Raw genomic sequence first — 19,332 nt, 5'->3', positions numbered from 1 at the left:
TCTATACACTAGTAATGAACAAGCTGAGGGGGAAATCAAGAAATGAATCCCATTTACAATTGCAACTAAAAGAATAAAATACCTAGGAATAAATTTAACCAAAGAGACAAAAAACCTATATAAAGAAAACTACAAAAAACTGTTAAAAGAAATCACAGAAGACCTAAATAGATGGAAGGGCATACCGTATTCATGGATTGGAAGACTAAATATAGTTAAGATGTCAATCCTACCTAAATTGATTTACAGATTCAATGCAATACCAATCAAAATCCCAACAACTTAATTTTCAGAAATAGAAAAACCAATAAGCAAATTTATCTGGAAGGGCAGGTTGCCCTGAATTGCTAAAAACATCTTGAGGAAAAAAAACGAAGCTGGAGGTCTCGCGATGCCTGACTTTAAGGCATATTATGAAGCCACAGTGGTCAAAACAGCATGGTATTGGCATAAAGATAGATATATCGACCAATGGAATCGAATAGAGTGCTCAGATATAGACCCTCTCATCTATGGACATTTGATCTTTGATAAGGCAGTCAAGCCAACTCACCTGGGACAGAACAGTCTCTTCAATAAATGGTGCCTACAGAACTGGATATCCATATGCAAAAGAATGAAAGAAGACCCATATCTCACACCCTACACAAAAGTTAACTCAAAATGGATCAAAGATCTAAACATTAGGTCTAAGACCATAAAACAGTTAGAGGAAAATGTAGGGAAATATCTTATGAATCTTACAATTGGAGGCGGTTTTATGGACCTTACACCCAAAGTAAAAGCACTGAAGAAAGAAAGAAAGAAATGGGAACTCCTCAAAATTAAACACTTTTGTGCATCAAAGAACTTCATCAAGAAAGTAGAAAGACAGCCTACACAATGGGAGACAATATTTGGAAATGACATATCAGATAAAGGTCTAGTATCCAGAATTTATAATGAGATTGTTCAACTCAACAACAAAAAGACAGGCAACACAATTACAAAATGGGAAAAAGATTTGAACAGACACCTCTCAGAAGAGGAAATACAAATGGCCAAAAGGCACATGAAGAGATGCTCAATGTCCCTGGCCATTAGAGAAATGCAAATCAAAACCACAATGAGATATCATCTCACACCCACCAGAATGGCCATTATCAACAAAACAGAAAATGACAAGTGCTGGAGAGGATGCAGAGAAAGAGGCACACTTATCCACTGTTGGTGGGAATGTCAAATGGTGCAACCACTGTGGAAGGCAGTTTGGCGGCTCCTCAAAAAGCTGAATATAGAATTGCCATACGACCCAGCAATACCATTGCTGGGTATCTACTCAAAGGACTTAAGGGCAAAGACACAAATGGACATTTGCACACCAATGTTTATAGCAGCATTATTTACAATTGCAAAGAGATGGAAACAGCCAAAATGTCCATCAACAGAAGAGTGGCTAAACAAACTGTGGTATATACATACAATGGAATATTATGCAGTTTTAAGACAGGATAAACTTATGAAGCATGTAATAACATGGATGGACCTAGAGAACATTATGCTGAGTGAGTCTAGCCAAAAACTAAAAGACAAATACTGTATGGTCCCACTGATGTGAATCGACATTCGAGAATAAACTTGGAATATGTCATTGGTAACAGAGTCCAGCAGGAGTTAGAAACAGGGTAAGATAATGGGTAATTGGAGCTGAAGGGATACAGACTGTGCAACAGGACTAGATACAAAAACTCAAAAATGGACAGCACAATAATACCTAATTGTAAAGTAATCATGTTAAAACACTGAATGAAGCTGCATCTGAGCTATAGGTTTTTGTTTTGTTTTGGTTTGGTTTTTTTTACTATTATTACTTTTATTTTTTTTCTCTATATTAACATTCTATATCTTTTTCTGTTGTGTTGCTAGTTCTTCTAAACCAATGCAAATGTACTAAGAAACGATGATCATGCATCTACGTGATGATGTTAAGAATTACTGATTGCATATGTAGAATGGTATGATTTCTAAATGTTGGGTTAATTTCTTTTTTTCCGTTAATTAATAAAAAAGGGGGGGGGGATTTAGTAAATTACAAGTTTACAGTTCTAAGACCATGGAAGTGTCCAAATTAAAGCAAAGCTATAAAAATGTCCAAATTAAAGCACCAACAAGAGGATACTTTTATTCAAAAAAAGGCCAGTGAAGTTCAGGATTTCTCTCTCAAAGTCACATGGTGAATATGGCAATGTCTGCTAGCTTTCTCTCCAGGCTTCTTGTTTCATGAAGCTCCCCCAGGGGTGTTTTCCTTCTTCATCTCCAAAAGTCTCTGGCTGTGTGGGTTCTGCATCTTGTGGATCTCATGGCTCTGTTGAGACTCTCACCAAAACGTTTCCTCTTTTAAAGGATTCCAGTAAACTAATCTAGACCCACCTGGAATGTGTGGAGTCATATCTCCCTCTAATCAAAGGTAAATGCCCACCCATGTCACATCTCCATGGAGATAATCTAGTCAAAAGATTCCAACCTACATTATTATTGAATACGGATTAAAAGAAATTGTTGCTCCCACAAGACTGGATCAGGATTAAAACATGGCTTTTTAAGGCACATAATCCTTTCAACCCAGTACAGGAGGGATCTGAGATTCATGTTATTATTTCTTCTTTTTATTTTTTCCCCTCTTCTTTCTTTGCTGTAGAAATGGAAATGTTCTCATATAGATTGTGGTGGTGAATGTATAACTATGTGGTTATACTTAGGATGGATTGTATGGTGTGTGAATAAAACTGTTTCAAAAATAAACAGAAAGTTACAAGAGCTGGAGAAGATGTGTTGAAAGGAAGATGCTCATTCACTGTTGGTGGGAAGTAGAAAGGAGCAGTCCTTCTGGAGGCCAGTGTGATGGTCCCACAGGAAGCTAAGTACAGGGCTCCACGTGATGCTGCAGCAATATTAATTGGTATGTACTTGGAAAATATTTGTACACTGGTGTTTACAATGACATTATTCACAATTTGCAATGCATGTAGGTGGCCTAAGGGTACACTGACAGATTAACAGAAGGGCAAACTGTGGTGTATGCATACAAAGGAATAATGAGTGGCTGCAAGAAGGAATTAAGTTGTGAGGCATACAACTAGGTGGTGAGCCTTGAGGATGTTACATTGAGTGAAAGAAGCCAGAAATGAAAGGACTAATATTGTAAGGCCTCACTAATATTAACTAACTATAATGAGAAAATGCTGAGAATTGAATTTAAGAGCATAAGTTATCAGGGGCTAGAACATGCACAGAGATTGGACAATTGATAATTAACGACAAAATGTTCAATGACACTTATTGTAAAGGTTCCTAAATTGTAGGCTTTTATAGCAGTCACATATATTCCCAAGTTTTAACTGTTTTATCTAAATTGTGATGTGGTAAGCACTTTGTGTATAACCCAGCCATTGCTTGGAACTTTGGGTATCTGTGTGACACCTGAGACTCAGAGTTATAGTTCTGCAGTTCTGAAAGTCAGCATTACCCCATACAGCAACTGTTAAAGAAGCTGAAAAAGATATCATATTTCAATTAGAGATATAAATTAAATGGACTTGGTTAGGACTAGAGTAAATCTGAATATAGGGTAAAAGATATTGACTGTATTTTAAAATGTCAACATCTGTGTGAGATCAAAGGAAGAGATTATTATTTGGTTCAAAATTTATGTTTTCTCATCTCACTGCTGACATACCTTCCAGATGAGAAAGACCCGGATACTCCAAGGCCACACAAGCCACAGTCATGGCTGTATTGGACAACACCAGAAGCATCTGGGAGGTTGGGGTAATGTGGCGGCATGCATCACCACAGGACAAATAAATTTCTTTTTTTTTCTTTGACAAATTTCTTTTTAATGGTTTTACAATGCAATGAATAACTTTATGAAATATTCAGAAGAGCCTATGGAGAAAACCAACAGACACATAGCCATATAAAATCAATATACCTACACAAAGAAATGCAAGGTTTTGTCCTCTGTGGTTGTTCTGAACTAGAAGAGGTATTTGCAGGGAAGCTATCTTGAAACCTAAAGTCAGCATCTATAAAATAACAGATGGAACCAAGGAACAATGTGATGTACTTTGCCCTCCTGGGCCTCACACAGAATCCAAAGGAACAGAAAGCACATATTGTTATGTTCTCACTGTCCTACATTTTGACCATGGTGGGCAACTTGCTGATTTCATGACTGTAACTGTCATGAAATGTCTCAGTCATTTACGGATGTCATTTATGTCTCAGTCATTTCCTCACAATTGATTTCAGGTTTGTTCTTTCAACAAAAAAACATATTCTTCTAAGCTTGTATGATCCAGCTCTATATGGAGTATTTATTTGGTGGATCAGAGGTTTTCCTTCTGTTGGCAATGGCGTATGACCACTATGCAGCCATTTGTAAACCCTTGCATTATCTGATTATCATGAGGCAATAGGTGTGTGTTGTGCTGCTAATAGTGTCCTGGATTGGGGGATTTCTACCCTCAGTAATTCAACTGATCTCTCTTTACAGGCTTCCATTCTATGGTACCAATGTCATTGATTACTTTTTCTGTGACATGTACCCCTTATTGAAACTCATTTGTTCTGACACCTATGTCATTGGCCTCCTAGTAGCAGTCAATGGAGGGCTGATCTGCAGCATTGGATTTCTGCTCCTACTCATCTTTATGGTGTCATTTTGCACTCCCGAAAGAACCTTAGTCAGGAAAGGAAGAGGAAAGCTCTCTCTACCTGTGGTTTACACATCCCTGTGATTGTCTTCTTTGTTCCCTGTATTTTTATGTATGCAAGACCTGCTAGAAAATTCCCTATTGACAAATCATTGAGTGTATTTTATCAATCATAACCCCCATGCTAAACCCTTTAATCTATGCTCTGAGAAACTTAGAGATGACAAATGCTATAAAGATGCTCTGGAGAAGAAAAGTCATAGATAGTAAATAAGTGTGTCATCCTCAATGAAGAGACTCATTTGGCTTTAGGGAACATCACTTTGGAACCCAAAAGTCACCTTAAATCTGATACATCCTTTCCTTTACTTCAAAGCTTTTAGCATAATGATAATCGAATAATTTAATATATGTTTGGGTTATTGATGACTCTAATGAAATCTTTTAATGTCTAGGCTATCATTGCACCTAGAAAGTCGAAATGCATTTATAGTGTCGAGTCAATAATTAATATGTAACAATTAATGATTTTAATGAGTTATATCATGTTTTTATTTTCTGCATTATCCAAGTTAATTTTGTTCTTCCTCTTAGCTTTGTTTTTAGTTAAATTCTTGTCAATTAACTTTGTCCTTCATATTATAGTAGTTTATTTAATGCTACAGAGACAGTCCTCTTTTATTTAATTTCAGTTATACTACATATGACTTTTTAGTATGTAAAGCATCTACTTTTTTATGCTGTATGCTGGGATCACATTTTATTATTTTACAGCACCATTTGTTGAATTTTTATTTTGTTTGTTTGTATTTTGTTTGGTTTTTTGCTTGTTTGATTTTTGGGAAGCACATGGACTTGGAATTGAGCCTGGGTCTCCTGCATGGCATGTGAGAATTCTACCACTGAACTACACTTACACCCCCAGACATCTACATTTTAAAATAAAACAATTGAAAGTATGATAACAATAAATAATAAAAAGGGATGCCACACAAAAATAGCATAACACAAAGTATAAATCTCTCACCTATCTGTAATCAAATCCACCAAAATATCTACTTGGGGGCAGTTACTGGCTCTGTTTTATTTTTTATGTAATTTTATTGAAATATATTTGTTACCATATAATCATCCAAAGTGTACAATCAAAGGTTCACAGTATCATCATATAGTTGTGCATTCATCACTACAATCAACTTTTGAACAATTTCTTTACTCCAAAAAAGAAAAAAGAACATCCAAAACATCAGATACCCCTTATTTCCTCTATAATTTATTTATTTTTGCTCTTATTTTTTTACTTACCTGTCAGTACACTGGATAAAAGGGAGTGTCAGCCACAAGATTTTCATAATTACATGATTACACTGTAAAAGCTATAGAATTATACAATCATCTTCAAGAATCAAGGCTACTGGATTACACTTCAATGGTTTCAGGTGTATCCTTCAGCTATTTTAATCCACTAAAGACTAAAAAATATATAATCTTAAGGATAACATTCAAAATGATCTTTTGACTCTTTGAAACTTCTCTTCCCCCTTTTGGTCAAGAAGGCATTCTCATTCCTGAAATTCTGGGTCCCGGCTCATCCCTGAGAGATTTAAATCCCTGGGAGTCATAGCCTATCTATAGGGGAGGTCACAAAGTTTACCTGCAGACTTAGCTTCAAGAAAGAGGCCACTTCTGAGCAACAAAAGAGGTTGGCTGGGGGTGACTCGGGTATAATTATAAGTAAGCTTGGCTTCTCCTGTGCATGAATAAGTTTCATAAGGGCAAGCCCCAAGATTGAGGGCTCAGCCTATTAAGTTGGTAGTCACCAAAGTTTATGAGAATATCAGGAATTCCCCAGTTGGGAAAGTTAAATATTTCTACATTTCCCCCTAGTTCCTCAAGAAGGCTTTGCAAATTTTTTTTTATTCCCTGCCCAAATTACTTTGGGGTATTTCAGGACATCACATTAACCTGTACAACCAACAAGATCTCACTCCCTAGTCAAGTTATTTATGTAATTATTCATGTCATTATGGTTTGAATAAACTGACCATACAAGTTAAATTAGATAGTGTGCTACAGAAATATAAATTTTGCACCAAGTAAACATAACTTCCTTTGGTCTCCCACAGAGCTTGAAGATTTAAAATATAGACAATATCATCCTTTACTCTTTGTTCTATTATACCTTAATCCTAACCAGATCTGCTTCATTCCATATCTCTAATTAAAGTTTGATCTCTTGTTCAGCTTTTTAAACTTTTTAAACTGTGGCTGTATTGGATAATGTTTTCTTAGCTGCAGAATTCTAGCTCCGAGTATTAGGTGTCCCAGGACTTTGTTTTCAAGATGCTTCAAGGATTTTCTTTATAAATAAAAGCATATTACATTTATACCTGTATGGGAATATATCTCTGTGTGTAAAAGTTTGCATTTTACCACTTGCAATGGCATTTCTATACCAGTTCATATGGAACTAACTTCCATCAATCCTCATACTGGAAAACACATCCTAAAGGAGATATTCTAAAATGTGTGTATACAGTCATCTTCATGTTGGTTCCAATCTTTTTCTCCAACAAATAATTCTGCAATAGATGTCTATTTTTTGTATACATGGAGAAAAAAATATATATTTTCTGTAGCACACTATCCAATTTAACCTGTGAGGTCAGTTGATTTACACAACATTTACATGAAACCTAGAAGAGGGACTGAGATCTTGTTATTCTGTACAGTCTAATGTAATACCCTGATACATCCCAGAGTATCTTGGGCAGTGCATTCAGTTGTTAACACTGTCAAAATGCAATATACCAAAAGTGAACCAGCTTTTAAAAAAGGAATTTATTAAATTTCAAGTTTACAGGTCTGAGGCCATAAAATGTCCAAACAAAGGCATCCAGGGAAAGAAACTTCGGGCAAAGAAAGGCTGATGGTTAATAAGGCCTAGTAGTTGTTTCCATTAAGCCTCTCTGTTACCAGATGTGACCTGTCTCTCTAAGCCCAACTCTGCAGGGGAAATCATTGCCGTCCTCACTATGTAGTACAAGCATTCAAGGCTGAAGATCTCCCTGACAATGTGGAGTGTGACTCCCAAGGATGAATCTGGCCCTGGCACCATGGGATTGGCAATTATTTCCTGACAAAAAAAGGGGGAAAGAAGTGTAATAAAATAAGGCATCAGCAGCTGAGAAAGATCAGGTGGAGTTAAGAGGCTATTCTGGAGGCTGCTTTTATGCAAGCTTCAATTAGATAGTGCTAATTGCCATGGTTTGTTAAACTCCAACAAACATCACTCCTGTTAATTCTTAAGAATACCTAGGGCTCAAACTGAGGCTCTATAGAGGTTTCATGCACTGGGTTCGCCTCCCTGTAACATATAATTCCTGGAGGGTTCTTAGGTCAGATTAATCCTAAAACTTAAAGGGACAAGCCTCTCTAGGATTATCAATGAATTACATCCCCCAATTCTTTAGAGTGGACACATCTTCTCAAATATGAAAAAGTCAGAACAGGCATTGCCTAAAGATCTATAGAGGTTGGGAGGATTAAAGGAGAAGGAGGAGTATAACAGAGAAAATGGGATTTAACAAATGAGTATGGCTGCTGAATCACTATATTAATATTTCTTCTAGCCTCCAGTGTTTTGGAGCAACTAGAAGGAAAAAATCTGATATGATGGTATGGTAGCCCATGACAAACTCTTGTATCTGTTCTGTAACTACTTGCTGAAGAGTGCTTTGAAAATTATTTACTTTTTCTTCCTTTGCTTTGTATATATGTTATATTTTATAATAAAAAATTTTTTTAAACAAAGAAAGAAAGGCCAATGGGTCTGGAACACCTCTTTTAGCTTGGAAGTCATATAGCTGGTGTTTGCTGATCCTTTGGGTTCTGGTTTCAAACAGCCTTCAGCTTCTGATGCCAGTGGTTTCCTCTCTAACTGTCTTTGGTCCTTCACTAAGCTCCTCTGGGACACAACTCTGGGTCCTGACTTGCTTAGTATCTCATGGGAAGTCACATGATGACATCAGCTGGGCTCTACATCTCCAAAAAGTTCTGTCTAGGCATCTGCTCTCTCTGTTGGCACTACAAGCATCTCCAAATATCTGCAGGTCTGTCGGCTATGAAGCAACTGTGTCTCTTGACATCTAAATTTCCAAATATTTGTGTCTATATCTGCACCTGAGGTTTCTCCAAAATTCTTTCTCTTTTAAAGCACTCCAGTAAACTAACCAAGATCCACCTTGAATGGGCAGGGTCATATCTCCATCTACTCAAAATGCCACACCCACAATTGGGTGTGTCACATTTTCATGGAAAAATGCAATCAAAACTTCTACCCTAGACAGTAGATCTCACCCCCCATGATTGGATCATGAAAGAGAACGTGGCTTTTCTGTGATACATAACAATTTAAAACCAGCACAAGCAGAAAATAAACTATTTGCAAAATCCCCTTGAGGGACTGGGGACAAATGTAGTAACATCAAACTTCCCCACCCTTGGAATTCCTCATATTCTTACAAGTATTAAGGATTCCCAATTTAATTTCCAAGCCATGAAACTTGGAGCTTGCCCTTATGAAACTTATTCCTGCAAAGGAGAAGATAAACCTACTTATAATTATGCCTAAGAGTCACCCCCAGAGACCTTCTTTTGTTGCTCAGATGTAGTCTCTCTCTCTCCCTCTCAGCTAAATCTGCAGATAAATTCACTACCCTCCCCACTATGTGGGACATGACTCCCGGGGTGTAAGTCTCCTTGGCAATGTACCATATATAGAAAATATTTTTTTCAATAAATAAATAATTCAGTGAAAAAAACGAAATAAAAAAAGATTATGATAATGAGTACACAGCTATGTGATGATATTGTAAGCCATTTATGGTAAGCCATGTATGGAACATATGTGTGTGAAGATTTGTCAATAAAAATGTTTTTCAAAATTTAAAATTAAGAAAAAGATCCCACCAAGCAATACTGAATCAGGACTAAAGAACATGGCTTTTCTAGGGTCCATAACAGTTTCAAACCAGAACACCAGGTGTGGAGGAAGGGGGGACTGGGACGTTATTACTAAGTGCATATGACTTTTGGTTTGAGATACTGAAAAGAGTCTGGAAATAGTAGTGAAATTTACACAGTATTGTCAATGTATTTAATGTTGAGAATTGTCCACTTAAAATGGTTAAAATTACTTTTATATTATATGTATTTTTACCATCATTAAAAATAAATCTTTAAAAACCTTGTGAAATCAAACTGAGTGACCATTGGGGGTGATGTGCAATAGATTCACAGTACCCTAGGAACTATTTTTGTGACTCCTTGTGAACCCATAATTATCTCAGAATAAAATTTAAGAAAATATATCAAGCCAATTAAAAAATCAATAGAACAAGTAGTAGAAGATCAGCAATGAATAGATAACTTTAACAGCTTTACAAAGTTACTTGACCTAACAGACATAAATAGAACACACCACCCAACAATAACAGAGTATACATTTGTCTCAAGTGCACATGCAACATTCTCCAGGACAGACCATACGTTAGGTCATTAAAAAATCTTAATAAATTTATAAAGATTGAAATATTATAAAGAATGTTCTCTTACCATAGTGGAATGAAACTAGAAATCATGAACAGAAATGAATTTGGGAATCTCCAAAATAATCAATGGGTCAAAAAAGAAATCCCAAGTAATACTATAAAAGATTGTGATATGAATTAAAATGAAAAAACAAAATACAAGAACTTATGGGATGTAGCCAAAGCAGTGCTTAGAAGGAAATGTATACTGTAAAAGCCTACATAAGAAGGATTTCAAATTGATAAACTAACTTTCCACCTTAGGACACTAAAAAAAGTACAACAAACTAAACCCAAAGCAAGCAGAAAGAAGGTGAAAATAAATAGACAATAGAGAAAATCATTGAAACCAAAAGTTGGTTCTTTGGATAGAACAGTCAACAAAATTGACAAACCATTAGAGTGGCCAAGTAAAAAGAGAGGGAAGACTCACATTAGTAAAATCAAGAATGAGAGATGAGATATCATCAACAACCTCTCAGAAATGAGCAAAATTATGAAGGAATATTATGAACAAATTTAAGCCAATATATTAGAAAAGCTAGATGAATCAATCATGTTCCTAGAAAGACACAAACTGCCAAAACTGTCTCAAGAAGAAATTAAAAATCTGCATTGCCTTAAAAAAGTAGAGAAATTGATTTAGTAATCAAAAACTACCCACAATAAAAGCACAGGCCCACATTGCTTCACTGGTGAATTCTTCTAAATATACAAAGAAGTAATGTTACCAACTCTGCACAAATTCCACCAAAAACTGAAGTGGGAACACTTTCTAATTCATTCTGTGAGCCAGTATTTTCCTGATTCTGAAATCAGAAAAAATCATCAAAAGAAATCTATAGATATCTTATATTTAAAGACACAAAAGTCCTCAACAAAATAATACTATCAGTTCAAAATGGGATTATACACCATGACAAATGGGATTTATCCCGGGAGTACAGGGTTGGTTTAGCATACAGAATTCAATTAATGTAATATGCCATATCAATAGAATAAAAAACAAAACTTTGTGGTCATCTCAATAGGCACAAAAAAGAGCATTTGACAAAATCCAGCACCCTCTTGTGATAAAAGACATTCAAGGAAATAGAAATAGAAGGAAACTTCCTCAGATTGATAAAAAGCATCTATGAAAACTCTACAAGCTAACATCATATTCGATGGTGAAAAACTGAAAACTCTCCCACTAATATCAAGCAACAAGCATGTCTATTCAACAATGTACTAGGAGCTCTAGCCAGAATAATTAGGCAAGAAAATGAAATTAAAGGCATGCAGAATGGAAAGGAAGCTGTAAAGCTACCTTGATTCACAGGTGGCATCAACTTGAATATAGGAAATTCTAAGATATCAACTAGAAATAATATAATAAATATACTAAATTAATAAACATGTTCAGCAAGATTGCAGGTTGAAAGATTAGTATGCAAAAATCAATCCTACTTGTATAATCTTGAAATAAACAATCCTAAAATGAAATTGAGGGAAGAATTCCATTTACAATAGCATCAAAAATAATAAAATACTTAGGAATAAATTTAACAAAAGAAGTGTGGTTTTGAAAATTACAAATGCTGTTGAAAGAAATTAAAGAAGACCTAAATAAGTGGAAGTTATCCCATGTTCATGGATTGGAAGACTTAATATTGTTAACATGGCCATACTCCCAAAATTGATCCCATGATGCTTCATTTCAGTTCTCCATCATTGTAAACTACACATGTGCTTGGTTTGTGCAGAAGAAATGGTATTTATGAGCCAGGTCCTTGAGGACATGGATCCCATATCTATGTGGACCCTACATGTGGTCAACAGGGGTCAGAGCCAATGCAGGCAAAGACGGGTGTCTGCTCCTACTTGTCCTTCTCCAGGATGGGAGAGGCTGTAGAGTCCCTGAGCCACACTCCCTGATGGGTCATCCCTCTGGGTCGGGGGGAACATGGACACCCACCATTGTGAGCTGAGTATTGCACATCTCTGTCCAGGCCAACCAAAAAGGAGAAGTGAGCAGTCTCTGAGTGCTCTAGTTACTGCCATCTACCTCCTAGTGTATTCATGAAGGAAACCAGGGCTGGGAATATAGAGTGATTCTCCTTGTGCTGGTTTGAAACTGCTATGCACCCCAGAAAAGCCATGTTGTTTTAATGCAATTTTGTGGAGGCAGATGTATTGTTAGGTGGGCCCTTTTGATTAGTTGTTTCCATGACGATGTGACCCTACCCATTCAAGGTGGGTTTTAATTCACTTACTGGATTCCTTTTAAGAGGAGAACATTTTGGGAAAAGCTCAGATACAGAGAGAAGAGATGAAATGAAGACACAGACGTTTGGAGATGCTAAGAGATGAAACCCAGAGTCTGCCCAGAGAAGCTAAGTGATAACATACCTCTAAAGAAGTTTAATCAAAATAGCAGACTTTTGCTCAGCAGACACTTCCCTTTGCTGTGGATGAGAATTCCAGCGTGAGCGTCACTGCGCCTGTGTAACAGCCGAAGGAGCTGAGCTGCTGGCTGTGCTGCTGACCTGATTGTGACTCAAGGACAAAGCGAGTTTTCAGTTCACTGGGGACCAGTTTGGGTTTATTCCATTCCTATTTAAATCCTGTGCCCACACACAATTTGATATTAAAAGTCCACTGTAGTTATTCAGTTACACTCTCTTAAGAAAAACATAATTTGGAATTAGAGAATAAGGGAAGACAAATAGAAGGATCAATCGCAATTCTATTCCTTATATTATTCAAAATGCAGTAATGATTTCAACACATTCTACACCAGAAAAAATCCAGATACACAAACTAAGCTCATTTAACTCCAGGGAGATGGAGACAGCAAATGAGAATCCAATTCACGTGTCAATCATGGAACTGCACTTTATTGCTTGTCAAGGTCTTCATGCAGCCCCCTCCCCCCTTTATCACAGCTGTCCCCAGCCTGCCTGGGAAGCTCCCCTGTATCCCAGGGCTGGGTGAACTTTCTGCCCTCCCCCCCCACTCTGCGCTGGGGGCTGACCTGCCTGGACTGTGCCCTTGGGCTCCTACCCTCAGCCTCCAGAGTGGGGGCAGGACTCTTCTCAGGGCAGCCCCTTCTGCCCCACTCCTGCCGCAATGACGCCACTGTTGGTAGCCCCAGGCTTCTTCCCTTGGGGGTTTCCATCTGCCCACGCTTTGTAAACAGTCCCTTTGTCCAACTCTCCTCAACCACCCTGTGTGTTTGCCATCTACCTTCCCCCAGACCCTGACACCCATCAGCGCTCCATCATCACTGGCGTTCAGATGTTAATACGCTTTACTTTATTTTTTGAACTCAGGAAAACAACAGTAGAAAATTATAAAGGGGGCAATATTAAAGTTCAGCCTTGAGCACAAGTGTCCCTCCAGGCCAGCAAGCTCAGCTATTTCTAAGTGTTTTAGCAGTTACTCTAAATTCTCACTAATATGTTTTGTCACCTTCTAATGAATACCAAGAGTAAAGATTTAAGAAAAATTAAAGGGAATCACTTCAAATCAAGAAAACTTTTTTATATGGGTGTGTGTGGTGTATGCGTGAAGGGGATTGAGTGGGTGTCAATTGTGTGTCTGTGGTGTGTCTGAGTTTGTGTTTGTGATGTGTGTGTTTGAGGGAGAAATTTGCCCCACCCAGAGCCCTCTGGTCAGCTTTTGAAAAGGAGGCCTCCTGGGGCAGGGGCTGGGGCGGGGTCCGGGGCGGGGTCCAAGGCGGGGCCGGGGCAGGGTTAGGGGCCCTGTCCGGGGGGCCGGGGCTGGCTGCCCTGTGGCGGCTCTGGGTGGGAGTGGAGGGTGGGGAGCCGTGAATCCCTTCTCTGCTCTGCGTGACTCCCGCTTGTCCTGCGTGTCCTCAGGGAGCCTCCGGCACGCAGAGGGTGCTGAGTTCTAACTGGGCCTGGGAGGGGGCCTTGGGTGAGTCTCCCCCTAATATTGTTCTCGCTATCCATCCCACAGATGAGGAGACTGAGGCCAGAGATCCTGCTAAGAAGGCGTCAACAGCCCTTCCAGGTCAACCCGTCTCCGTGGGCCCAGAGGCCCCTCTCTGCACCCCAAGCGCCCACCTCCAGCTGAGGGCGACGTCCCCTGAGGCCCGCCTCACTCCCACTGGGTTCATTTTGGCAAATATGTCTAAGTGCAGGATGCAGGGCCCAGGGGCCAGCAGAGAAGGCTGTGCCTCCCCCATGTGGGTTAATTGCACATCTGTCCTTCCTCTGAAATTTTGAGAAGGGCAGCATCTGATTGTGCCTGTGCATTCCTTGAACTCCATTCTCTGTTAAATTAAAGTGCCAAAATAAAACGAAGCTCCCCCAGGTGAGCCTGTTTCTGAAATCAGTGGCACATGGCATAACTCTCCGGAAAGATAAAGATCAAATGGCATTTCAAGGAAACCACTTGTAAAGACTTCAAATGTCAACTGGATCACGCCAACTCAAGGCAGCAGGTGTTTCCTGGCTTGGATGTAAAACAGGGTCAAGATGAAAGCAAAGGAAAGAGCAATCTAGGCTCCAACCCCCACGACAGCACAGAGACCCAAGCCGCGGGCGCCCCGCACCCGGGAGCTCGCCTACAGGCAGAACCGTGGGGAGGGGCTTCGGGCCTTCCCAGCCCCCTTGTCTGTCTCTCCCAGGGCACCTGCTAGTTGCCAGGGGTCTCTTCAGCTGCCCCGTCTTCCCAGGTGTCCTGAATCGCTCCATCCCACTTCCTCGTGGGCGCGCAGGTGCCTCGGGCCTCTCCCAAGGGTTTGCAGGGACCCCTCCTCCCTGCAGGGCCCCGTCAGAGACGCTGCTGGCTGCACGCTCACATCTGACAGGCATGCTTCGAGGCGTGAGCCAGCCACCTTAAAACCACCGACGCTCACCTACTCCATCCAGGCGCGGATGCCCAGGCCACTCCCGCACCAGGGACGTCCAATCGCTAAGGTTGGCAGACCAGCTTTGCTGAGTAAAGTTCCCCAGATGAATGTCCAGGCTGAGACTACCCCAAATCAATTTGTTTCCGTATACTTAAAAGGGCATATATCAAATGGCCAACATTTCACGGGAAATGGTTCCTTTACTGTTTGAAAAAGTTTGTGATGTTTTAGGTGCTGTTTTCTAGTTTCTTTATTTTAATCAACCTAAGGGGTTGAGGCAAGCAGACGTTGAATCAATAATCAGAAAATGAGTGTGCCCAGAGATGTAATGAGAGAGAACAGGACTCCCCGCCAGGGGAACAGAAAGCATAGCCCAGTCCTTGCATTCCTGTGGCCTGAAGACCTGCCAGGAACCCGGGGACCAAGGGATGGGCCTTCCCCAGCCACCAGGTAGCAAAATGCCTCAAACAGCAAACTACAAACCACACAGCCGGGGGCGAATCTGGTTCGTTCATCCAAACACTGTAAAGGTTTTTAATGAGGTCTTCCTGGTGTTAATACAACAAGAAGTGATGCCCCATAGTTATGGAGTCTGTGCTATGAGCCAAAAGATGTTCTATGCACTTTACAAGTATCACCTCACTTAATCCTTTCAGCTAAACATGATCAGGTTTTACAAATGTTCTCTAGACATTGGCAAAGAGTATTGACCCTTAGAGGCATAAGGAACAAAATATTACATTTGCTTTAGAAAATTCCTACGTGTCACCATTTTCTTACCTGAAAACTGGGGATAATTATATACACTTGAGTAATTTTTGGGGAGACTTACATCTATCATAATATACCAATGTTTTGCATCATTTCTTGGTATACTATAACACGCAAACTTCAAATTTTCTTTTTATTATTAATAGTTGAATTATGAGAAAGGCATGGCAAAATCTCCAATTCTGTGGCCCATTCTCCTTAAACTTTTACTGTTTCTTTTTTCTTTTTTTTATTGTTTTTGATTTATATTACTTAATACTATGGAGTAAGGCCAAAAACTGATGTCATAAGACATTCTATAGCTTTATTGTTTTTATTATTAAAATATGTATATAAATGAGATGAACATTTAACTCAAGAAACAGGAAAAATAACAAAAGAGCAAGCCAAAAGAAAACAGGAAAAAGGATTTGAAAGAGATAAAGACAAAACCATGGCAGTGGCTGCACTGAGGCCTACCCTCTGCCTCAGACCTCAAGGAACGAGCTGCCCCCAGTATCGCAGGGACTTGCGAGGGAAAGCCACAAAGACCCCCATACATGCGCCCCACACCCCACCCCCATGAACCCACATGCCAAACCCTCCTGCTACCCTCACCCACACACCCACCCAGTGCCCCACCCCACACCCCACACTCCACCCCATGCCCCATGCCCTCTGCTCTTCATACCCCACATGCCTGCATCTCACACCCCATGCCCCGCCTAGCTGGCAGGCTTGTCCAGGTTGGCAGTGATCAGAAGAAGCTAACATACTCAATCCCACAGCCCAAGGTCATTCCAAGCATGAGCCTGGGGGCCACCAGCCCCACAGGGCCCACAAGCAGAATCTCCTCTAAGGTGCACACTGCCCACCCCCAGCCCCAGGGTTAGTGGCTCTCAGCATACACCAAGACCAATGGACCTGACTGGAATTGTACTGTGTCTCCATCCAGTTCAGCCAGCTGCTGCAGCTGTGGAGAGCTTGGAAGAGGAGGCTTAATATTGCCAACCGTTAGGAAGATGCAGAAAGTGCAGTCTGGCAAACTGCCTATCTGCCTAGCTTCAAACACACCCTCAAGTACAGTTACATTCCCTGCATGACGTCCAGGCCTTGGTTTGGCAGGGAAGTGCTGACAAATCAAGCACAAAAGGAGACCTTCAATGCAAATCCAAGCAAATACAAAACTTTAGATTACTGAGGAAAATCAAATTCCAAAATAACATATCAAGATGATTAAATGCCTCAAAGTCAACAGAAAATCACAAAGCACGTGAGGGTGCAGACAGATATAGCCCAGCCAAAGGACCAAGTTAAAGACCAGAGGAGACATAGACTTCAAAACAACTAATCAACCAAAGATGTTCATACCATTCTCCTAATAAATTCAATGGGTTGGCTAATGACATGAAGGAGATCAAGAAGACACCAGAAGACCATAAAGAAGAATTTGAGGGCGGGCCGCGGTGGCTCAGCGGGCAAAGTGCTTGCCTGCTATGCCGGAGGACCTCGGTTCGATTCCCGGCCCCAGCCCATGTAACGAAAACGGAGAAACAAAATACAATAAAACAAGAAAATGTTTAAAAAAGATGTTTCCCTTTCTTCCTCTCTTCCTTCCTTCTATCCTTCCTTCCTTCTCTCTGTCTTTCCTTTAAAAAAAAAAAAAAAAGAAGAATTTGAAAGAATGAGTAGAAAAATAACAGATATCACAGAAATAAAAGATATTATAAAAACAGATTAAAAATATACTAGAACAAAGAAATTTAAAATATATATGTATATATATAAAATACACTAGAGGCACACAACAGCAGATTTGAAAAGGCAGAAGAAAGAATAAGTGAACTAGAAGATAGGACAGTTGAATTCAAATGCACAAAAGAACAAATGGGGAAAAAATGGAAGAGTTTGAATTGGATCTCAGGGAAATGATAGATAAGATGAAGTGCACAAATATAAGAATCATTGGTATCCCAGAAGAAGAGGAAAGTAAAGGGCTAGGAAGATTAGTTGAGGAGATAAAAGAGGAAACTTGCAACCCTTATAAAAGACATAAATACGCAAATAAAAGAAGCCCAACAATCCCCAAAGAGAATGAATCCAAATAGGCCTACTCTAAGACACACACTAATCAGTGTGTCAAATGTTGAAGAGAAGCAGAAAGTCCTGAAAGTGGCAAAAGAAAAGCAACTCACCACATAAAAGGGAAACCACATAAAACTGAGTTCAGACAACTCAACAGGCACAGTGCAGACAAGAAGGCAGTAGTTTTCAGATCCTGAGACAGAGACTTCCAGCCAAGAATTCTGTATCCAGCCAAATTGCTCTTTATAAGTAAGGGAGAGGGTGATGCAATGGTGGCTCAGTGGCAGAATTCTTGCCTGCCATGCCGGAGACCTGGTTTGATTCCCAGAGCCTGCCCATGCCAAAAAAATAAAAAATAAAAAGTAAGGGAGAGTGGTTCAGTGGTAAAATACTCACCTTTCATGTGGGAGACCCAGGTTCAATTCCCAGACCATGCACCAAAAAATAAGTGAGGAAGAGATTATTTTGTTTTATTTCTCTTTTTTCCCTTTTGGTCAAGAAAAACTCAATCTCTTGAGACCAGGTCCCAGTTCATCCCAGGATTTCTGTCCCACATTGCCAGGGAGGTATATCCTATGTATGGGGGAAGGCAGTGAGTTTACCTGCTGAGTTGGCTTAGAAATTGGAAAAGAATGGAATCCTGAAACGTGGGATGGTGATACTGGCTCGTTAATGATGGCGTTGGGGAAAAGGGATCCCTGGAACCTGCTGAACCTTTGCTAGATAGACCTGTAATGGACTGCCCTGAGGAAAGAGCCTCATGATCTCCAGCCTGTCTTGAGAAAACAGCTTCCCTGCCTCCAGCCTCCACAGAGGAGTCTACCATCCAACCTCCACCTAACAAGACCAACACTTCAGTACCTGCTAACCCTGTAGACACCTCCCCTGGGGAAACAGCCCTCACTCCTCTGTCTGAAGTGACTAATCCTGTTTCACCAGATGAAACTGCAATAGAATACCATGAGGTAACTGGCTTGAAAGACACTTCTATTTATTTTCATGACCCATCCCCACATCCATCTTTTCTTCAAGATGGATAATTTGATGAAAGTCCCAACAGGCCCCAAAAGATGAGGTACAAAGTGTGGCCTATGAGGAGGAATTCTATACTCCAAAAGAATTGCATGAATTTTCCAATCTATATAGATAGGAATCAGGAGAATAAGTGTGGGAATGAATAGTAAGGGTATGGGATATTAGTGGAAGGAATATAAAGTTGGATCAAGCTGAATTTTTGATATGGGCCCACTAAGCAGAGACTCTGCATTCAATGTTGTACCTCAAGGGGTTAGAAAGGGCATTAACCATTTATTTGGGTGGTTGGTTGAAACATGGATCATGTTTCATTATG

General features: G+C 39.8%; 1 protein-coding gene and 1 pseudogene across 1 annotated transcript in view; one reads left to right on the top strand and one right to left on the bottom strand.

Annotated features, from left to right (window-relative positions):
* The window catches only part of LOC143654489 (olfactory receptor 13A1-like), a 104,755-nt gene that overhangs the window by 57,112 nt on the left and 28,311 nt on the right, over nucleotides 1–19,332 (bottom strand). The gene's annotated exons all lie outside the window — the stretch shown is intronic.
* LOC143654488 (olfactory receptor 4A47-like) lies at nucleotides 4,079–4,968 on the top strand (annotated as a pseudogene).

Source organism: Tamandua tetradactyla, chromosome 13, assembly GCF_023851605.1.
Source record: "Tamandua tetradactyla isolate mTamTet1 chromosome 13, mTamTet1.pri, whole genome shotgun sequence".
Taxonomy (NCBI): Eukaryota; Metazoa; Chordata; class Mammalia; order Pilosa; family Myrmecophagidae; genus Tamandua; species Tamandua tetradactyla.
The sequence above is the reverse complement of the archived record's forward strand: the minus strand, read 5'-3'. Positions and strand labels throughout refer to the sequence as shown.